The 8,351-nt window shown below is 30.2% G+C and overlaps 1 non-coding gene across 1 annotated transcript; it reads right to left on the bottom strand.

Moving 5' to 3' along the window:
* Window positions 1-6,967: 6,967 nt before the first annotated feature.
* Window positions 6,968-7,039, bottom strand: Trnam-cau (transfer RNA methionine (anticodon CAU)). Its single transcript has one exon. It is a non-coding gene; the product is annotated as a tRNA-Met (tRNA).
* Between the last annotated feature and the right edge of the window lie 1,312 nt (window positions 7,040-8,351).

Genomic DNA, 8,351 nt, shown 5'->3' on the forward strand with positions numbered 1-8,351 from the left:
GCGCTTTGTCGTCGTCTTTTTGCTTCTCTAATGCGGATACACGGAACGTATGCGCAATATTGTTCTCTTACTTTCGCTTGCTTTGCTTGCAAGTACTTCCGTTTCCGTTGTTGTTGCTCTTGATGTTGCTGTTGCTGATCCGATTGATGCCAGACCAAATGACTTGGCTTGGCAGCCTGTTCCATTTGCCTTGAACTTTTCGCGCACGATTAGAGGAAACGCAATAGAGCCTTGACTAAATACCCCAAGTCTAAAGTTCTAGTTCAACTTAAAGTCGAGTGTCCCCTACAAAAACGAAAATGAAACGAAATGCCTGCGACATTATTCACCACGGGTTCAAATTGCAAATGCTAATGGGCAGCAAAGTGCCGTTATGCACGTAATCTCTAAAATGCCAACTACACATATAGGAATTTAGTGTGCACTTCGTCTACAGCACGAGCCACACAAATAAGTTGTGCGATTCCTAAATTTGCTCTCTAAAGTTGCCAGCTTAAAGTCGAAGAATATTTTTAAAATACTTCGCATTGAAATATCGTAAATTTCCATTAAAATAAATGTATTTCTGCCAGTTTATATTCGATGAATATTTTCAAAATACTTCCCTTAAAAATATCGTAAATTTCCATTAAAATAAATGTATTTCTTTGTTCACTCAAAACACTTGTATATTGCCTAACAATAAATTTATAGTATTATGATTATTAAGCTAAGCATTTTCTAATGTGCGTCAAGTTTATATTTTATATTTACTTGGATTTCATTATTGCTAGTGTTGCTTTTATTTTACAGTATAACAAATAGCATTTAAATGTCTCTCGTAATGTTATAAACATAGTCTGGCAAATATAGTAAATTGATGTGGAAAATATCTTTATTTAGTACAAATGAATTGCAATTTATAATTTACTGATGAGGTAATATATACTGATAAATCGTAACTGATTTAAAAATACAGCGCATTTCATATGAATATACAATTCAATGTCACAATCACCGTCTTTAATTATCTCTAAAGTCAATACTTTGTCTGTTGTGACTGACAGATTTATAAAAACTCATTGTGCTGATTATCAAGTATAATTATAGACAGACAGATAATAAACGCTTTGCCTTTAGGTATCAAGAATTTCACAATATTTTATAATAAAGTTTTGCAATCGAAGAGCACCAAAATGAATGATGAGCGCAATTAATAGTGAAACAAGTTTATTTGCTTTTAAATTTGTTGCTTAAAATGCAATGTGAAAGTTGTGGGCAAGTGTTTGCCATAGTCAGCGATATCTTTATATAGAATTGCCTTTTTAATCACATTCATAAATCTCACACACGACAAGAACAAAATGAAGACATACCTTTTCGAAACCGATCTCATTAATAAAATAATTGCTTCTTTGAAATATAGGTTTATTAAATGTCATTATCATTTCGCAAGTATTTAGAAAAGAATTCAATTGAATTTGTAGCTGACAAAGATTTTAAGAACGAAATATGTCAAATTGGTTTTGGAATTTTTAAACATCTAAAAATGGTTTAATCATATCAAACTTCAATAATACATTAATGAAATATACCAAAGGCTAGATGTGGTATTTTACATTAAAAATATAACATACAGTAATAAACATACCAGATTGTTAGCAAAAGCATTTGCGACCCATGGAAAAGTATTTCTTAAATAACTTTTATCTGATCGCATCCAATTTTTTACCTGCTATATTCATTTCCTGACTGCAAAAAGTTATAATACTCTTCTACCCTTTGGGTAGCGGGTATAAACATTTTTTTGATATATGTTTTTTTGCTTTAAATAGACACGAACTGTCAACATCCTTCTAACTTACATTTGCATTGATATAAAGAGATCATTAAAGCTGAAGCTGTATATTGTAGGGACTGTACTTTTAAAGTCTTCGCAATTTAGTTTTGTGAATTTAAAGCTGACCTAAAATAGAAATGTTTTAACCTGATATGTTCTTAAAATCAAAATCATAATTGTAGTTCATTTTGATTTTCATGCTTAAAATAAGTTGCAAAAATTGCAAAAATGTTTTCCACAGTCACATTTATTGAAATTTAGGCCTTCCAGTCTGTTTCTTCTGAACACTTCAATCTAACAGGTATCTCAGCAGTCGAGCAGACTCGCTTTTGTCACTCAGCTTTTTCGCTTGTTAGGCATTTGCCAATTGGTGCAAGGTATGGAAATATGCATTCCTATTGAAGTGCCTCCGGTTGTGTGTCCTGCGCAGCAGTTGTGTGTGCACAAACACATCCATATGTACATATGTATATTTGTATTACTGTGCGTGTGTGTGTGTGTGTGAGTGTGCACACGCAACTTCGATTCCAAATGCCAAAGTGTTGCAGCTTCGTTCGTGCAAATTTGTTTATGTGAATTCGCATATTGTGCGACGAGTGTGTGAGTGTGTGTTTGTGTGTGAGTGTATATATATGTGGTGTATGTATTTGCAAGTGTGTATGTGTGTGTGTGTTGGAATGTGCATGTTTTCGGGCACGAGTTTGCTGCGTTTATTTTTCGGCCATTAATTGCCAGGTCTGTGCCACGCTGCCACATTCATGTTGCACGTGTTGTTGCCGCTGTGTTGCACACACACAGTGTTGCAGCTTAGAGAGGAGGAGGAGGAGGAGGAGCGCAACGGAAACGGTTCATGTCTGCTGGCCATGCCAAAGCGCAACATTAATACCTTGGCATTATGGTTTTAACCCAAATTAAGTTACTTCTATGTGCGGTCAGGCTGTCTCTCTCTCTCTTTCGCTCTCTCTGTCTCTGTCTCGCTCACTTTTTCACTTGCAACTTTTATCGCTTGCCGTGCCGAGTACTTTGCTGCGGCATTATGTGGGCGCCATTTAAGTTGCAAATTGGATTTTGGGCTCAGCGAACATATGCTCAATTAAATTCGCGCAGTCAGCGCAAAAATCAAATAATTCTCGTTAAATGCGAATTAAATTCGCTACAACTGCAGCTGTGAACAATTGCTTTGTGCTGTGATTATGTTGCATGCTTCACGAGGCTTTAAATTAATGCATAAATAATGAAATTTATGCATTTTGTGCGCTATCAAAAAAAGCATCCCGTGGGAAGTAGGTTAAGCCTCAGCCTCTCTCTCTCTCTATATCTAGCTCTTTCTCTCTCTCTTCATTCGCATTATATTACCCGCAAAAACGGTTGGCATAACAAGCATGAAGATTGAAGAAGTCGCGCAGAGGAAAGAGGAAAGAGCTTGGAGTTCAGACCCTGGCTGCAGTCCCATTACTCGTAAATTTAAAACACTGCAATCTGAAATGCATATTCATTTTAGCTGCAATGCCTTCTCTCTCTCCTCCTCCCTCTCTCTCTGTCTCTCTCTCTGTCTGTATATATAAGGCTTTACTCTGGCATATAATATATTGCGTTGTATGTGTTGCATACATAAACAACAATATAATCGTTAAGGATGAAGTGAAAAGTGTGCTTCGCAATATAACGACCAAGAGGCAGACATATTAAATTCCTTTTAAACGTCTCTCAATATTCGCACCCAATTTAACTGGCTAAAATAATGAAATACTTTATGGTTGTTTTTTAGAATTTGAGAAACTATTCAGTACAAGTTAATACAGTATATTTATATACTAAACCTAAAAGAAATGCTTTTGTGCTTACAATGTTGGAAACTGTAGTTCATTGTTAATTATTGTTTAAATTCTAAAAATAATCTAACTATAAGAAGTATTTTCACCAAATTTAGTTGCTTTAGCTCCAATTGTCTATGAGATTTAAACATTGGAATATATGAATAAACAGAAAAGAACTTGAAAAATTAACAAAATTTGCGATATACCAAATTAGTATACCAAAAAAAAAACGAACACTTACTGCAGACATATTTCGGGTATAAATATATTACTATATTTCAAATATACCATAGAGTGCAAAATATACTAAGTGCCTGACGGTTCTTAATAAATTAACAAAGGAACCTAAATACTAACATTTACTATATTTTCGTATATATATATGTTACAACAATTTACAAAGTGGAAAATATACTAAATAACTGAAACTTCTTGATAAATTAACAAAGTTACCTTTGCTATATTCCAAATTACTATACCAAAAAATATTAACACTTACTGCAAGACATATTTCGGATATACAAATATTACTATATTCAAAATATACCATAGAGTGCATAATATACTAAATGGCTGACGCTTCTTAACAAATTAACAAAGTAACCTAAATACTAACATTTACTATATTTTCATATATAAGTATATAACAATTTACATATAGTGGAAAATATACTAAATTACTGATACTTCTTAATAAATTTACTGCAAGACATATTTCGGATATACAAATATTGCTATATTCAAAATATACCATAGAGTGCATAATATACTAAATGGCTAAAACTTTTTGATAAATTAACAAAGTTATCTTGCATTATATACCGAATTAATATACATACCAAAAAATATTACTATTTACTGAAAGTTTTATTTCGTACATCAATTACATTAGAAATATAACATAGAGTGGAAAATATATTGTCAATCAAAGCAATTAAAATTGTACATGAAATACAATTATTTACTGAAGAAATTCTAAGCTGTTTATCTTATCTTAAAGACGGACGAATATATATTCTTCGCTGTTTGAACAAATACTTTGTTTTATTTTGCTTCATATATTAATAGGTTTATGAGCAATCAGTTCATAAGTTGTAAAAAAAATAATAGTCCCAGGTGTGTTCAGTATTTGCTGGTAAATAGTTATAAAAAACTTGCTGGCTGAACTTCAGGTTGACTTTTTACAAACTCAATTCCAACAGCACAACATTTGTAAACTTTTAGTTGCGAATTGTAGCGAGTGATGCAAACTTTATAAAACTAAACAAAACGTGAAAGCACAATCAATAAACAATATTTGTTTATTCTTTCAAAGTTTTTGCTACACTTAAATTAGCATTTATATTTTGTTTTTTGTTTGAGTTGTTAGAGTTAGTTTTAGTTTTTAAAAAGTAACTACTGTTAGGTTGAAAGCAAACGTGTTTTAGTTTATATTTCTACAGTATTTTAGTTAACTACTCTTTAAGAATATAATGAAATATTTATTGCCATTGCTAATTATTTCTGAATAAAACGAATGTGATTTTAATCAGCTTATTAAATGAAATACATAAAAGAAAACCATGCCACTTTGTGGTTTTCTTAATCGAAATCAACTTTGAAGGCTGCGCTGACATTAAACGAGTTAAATGATACGAAAGATTTTATGCATTTCCCCGTTGCAGCATAAAACGCGGGAAATTGGGCTTATTATGGATTATTATGTGCCTGGGAAACGGGACGACAGCCACGTTGACAGTAAAGCCAGCACGCTGCAAGTTGCCGCTGTTGCACGTTGCACATTTCTCGCTCCTGATTGGGACGTCGAGTCAAGGCAAGGCAAGGCACAAGCAAGCTTTGGCTGTAAAGATGACATGCCAGCCACAGACAAAACACACACACACAGTACACGTAAGGCAAACATTGGCTCTCAGCATGTTTTTTGTGAGCAGGGCAAACCGCAAAAAAAACAAGGAAAAGCCGTAAAAGTGAACTAGTAAAAAAAAGAGAGAGAAAAAATAGTGCATTGAGGCTGCCTAAAATGCAACAGCTGCTGTCGTTGGCTGCGCTTGTTTAAACGGCTTCGCTGAAAGCCTGAAAGGAGCTGTGCCCAGGACACATGTTCAAAGGAGGCAAAGGCATGGCAGACAGCTAACAACGACTTCGTTGGCATCTTGCACAGCATCAACATGATGAAGACTATCATCATCGTCATCATTGTGATAGTGTTCATCATCCTCTTTGAGTTGCTCATCATCTGTCTAGGCATCATTTGCAGCCAATTGAGGGACACAATTTGTGCAAATCTTCGACTGCAGCTGCTACACAGCCGTTTATCCCAAGTGAGAATTCTTACAATTTTATCGCATAAATAAAATCCTTCTGCCACTTGACTAACTGACTGATTGCCAATCAATGCGCCGCATTTGTAGCCAAAAATTAAAAACCCATTTCGAGAAAAGAATGTGTCGTGTTCTCTGCCTCAATTGCATCTTTAATTATGTGACAGCGTGAAGGAAATTCACAGCTGTCTGTAAAACGAGAAAAACTAAAAATTCGATTTAAGTTTTGTGCTGCTTTAGTTTAATTCTGAAGTTTTTATAGTCTTACATTACTTACATTTTATTTGCCTTTTAGACAGAGAAGTTATTTGAAAAGAATATTATATAATATAATTTAATAATATATCAATTTAAAACATTTTAATACTATCATATTGAATAGAATATTACATACAAATATATATAATTTAATAATAATACAAATTATAATGCTATCATAATTTATGATGAATTTATTATAATTTTCACTTCATGCGTATGTTAAAAAAATTGTTAAAAAATTGTTATTTTGTATCATAAGAAAAAATTATTTTGTAAAGTGTTATTGCTAAAAATTAAATAATTTCATTTTTTTTACTGTAGGCAATTAATTGAATGATATAAAGCTTTATATGAAACTTATTTAATTTGTTAGCTTAAAATATTCTTAGAAAATGAAATAAACTACATTCTAAAGAGGATTTAAAAAAAAAATATATATATTTATTTTTAATACAAGGTATTTTTAGGTATCTTACAAATGTTAGTAAATATTTTACATTTAAAAATGTAAATGTTACTAAATTAATTAATTTAAATGAGTAAATATTTTACATTTAAAAATGTAAACGTTTAAATGTTTGCAATTAATTAACTTAATTTTTAGTATTGAAAGAAATGTAGTAATGAATAAATATGTAAGACTTTAGATTAACTTAACAACATTATAAAATCCTTTTTAATGTATTAAAAGTGTCGACAACAATTCTGTGAAGGAAAAAATTAAAAAAAAAAGTAAAGACCAAATCGCATAGCAGAGCAAGGTTTCGATCCTCGGACCTCTGGGTTATGGGCCCAGCACGCTTCCACTGCGCCACTCTGCTGCTTGCTGCTAACGTGGCAAAAACCCAGCCTGTGTTAAGTGTCGCACACTCAGGCAACTCACTCGGAAGTCTAGACATGAAGTGGCTACAATATGTGATTTCAATGGGATTGCATGATTAGGCAAAATAAACAAGTATTGTTTGAATGTTTATTTAATCCAAGTTGTGAATAATTTAGTTCGATTGACGTCCAGTTTTATTTGCTTCATTTTATTTTCATGTTCATTTCAGTGATGTGTGATACATCGAGTGGAATTTAATCTATTTATTCTTTACTTTAATGTTTAATATTAATTTATTAAGTGTTAATTCGTTTTGGTATTTTATTAATTTAAATTTATAATGTTTTCGATTGATAAGAAATTACTAAATACTAAATACTAAATACTAAATACTAAATACTAAATACTAAATACTAAATACTAAATACTAAATACTAAATACTAAATACTAAATACTAAATACTAAATACTAAATACTAAATACTAAATACTAAATACTAAATACTAAATACTAAATACTAAATACTAAATACTAAATACTAAATACTAAATACTAAATACTAAATACTAAATACTAAATACTAAATACTAAATACTAAATACTAAATACTAAATACTAAATACTAAATACTAAATACTAAATACTAAATACTAAATACTAAATACTAAATACTAAATACTAAATACTAAATACTAAATACTAAATACTAAATACTAAATACTAAATACTAAATACTAAATACTAAATACTAAATACTAAATACTAAATACTAAATACTAAATACTAAATACTAAATACTAAATACTAAATACTAAATACTAAATACTAAATACTAAATACTAAATACTAAATACTAAATACTAAATACTAAATACTAAATACTAAATACTAAATACTAAATACTAAATACTAAATACTAAATACTAAATACTAAATACTAAATACTAAATACTAAATACTAAATACTAAATACTAAATACTAAATACTAAATACTAAATACTAAATACTAAATACTAAATACTAAATACTAAATACTAAATACTAAATACTAAATACTAAATACTAAATACTAAATACTAAATACTAAATACTAAATACTAAATACTAAATACTAAATACTAAATACTAAATACTAAATACTAAATACTAAATACTAAATACTAAATACTAAATACTAAATACTAAATACTAAATACTAAATACTAAATACTAAATACTAAATACTAAATACTAAATACTAAATACTAAATACTAAATACTAAATACTAAATACTAAATACTAAATACTAAATACTAAATACTAAATAC

This window comes from Drosophila nasuta, chromosome 2L, assembly GCF_023558535.2.
Source record: "Drosophila nasuta strain 15112-1781.00 chromosome 2L, ASM2355853v1, whole genome shotgun sequence".
NCBI classification, from domain to species: domain Eukaryota; kingdom Metazoa; phylum Arthropoda; class Insecta; order Diptera; family Drosophilidae; genus Drosophila; species Drosophila nasuta.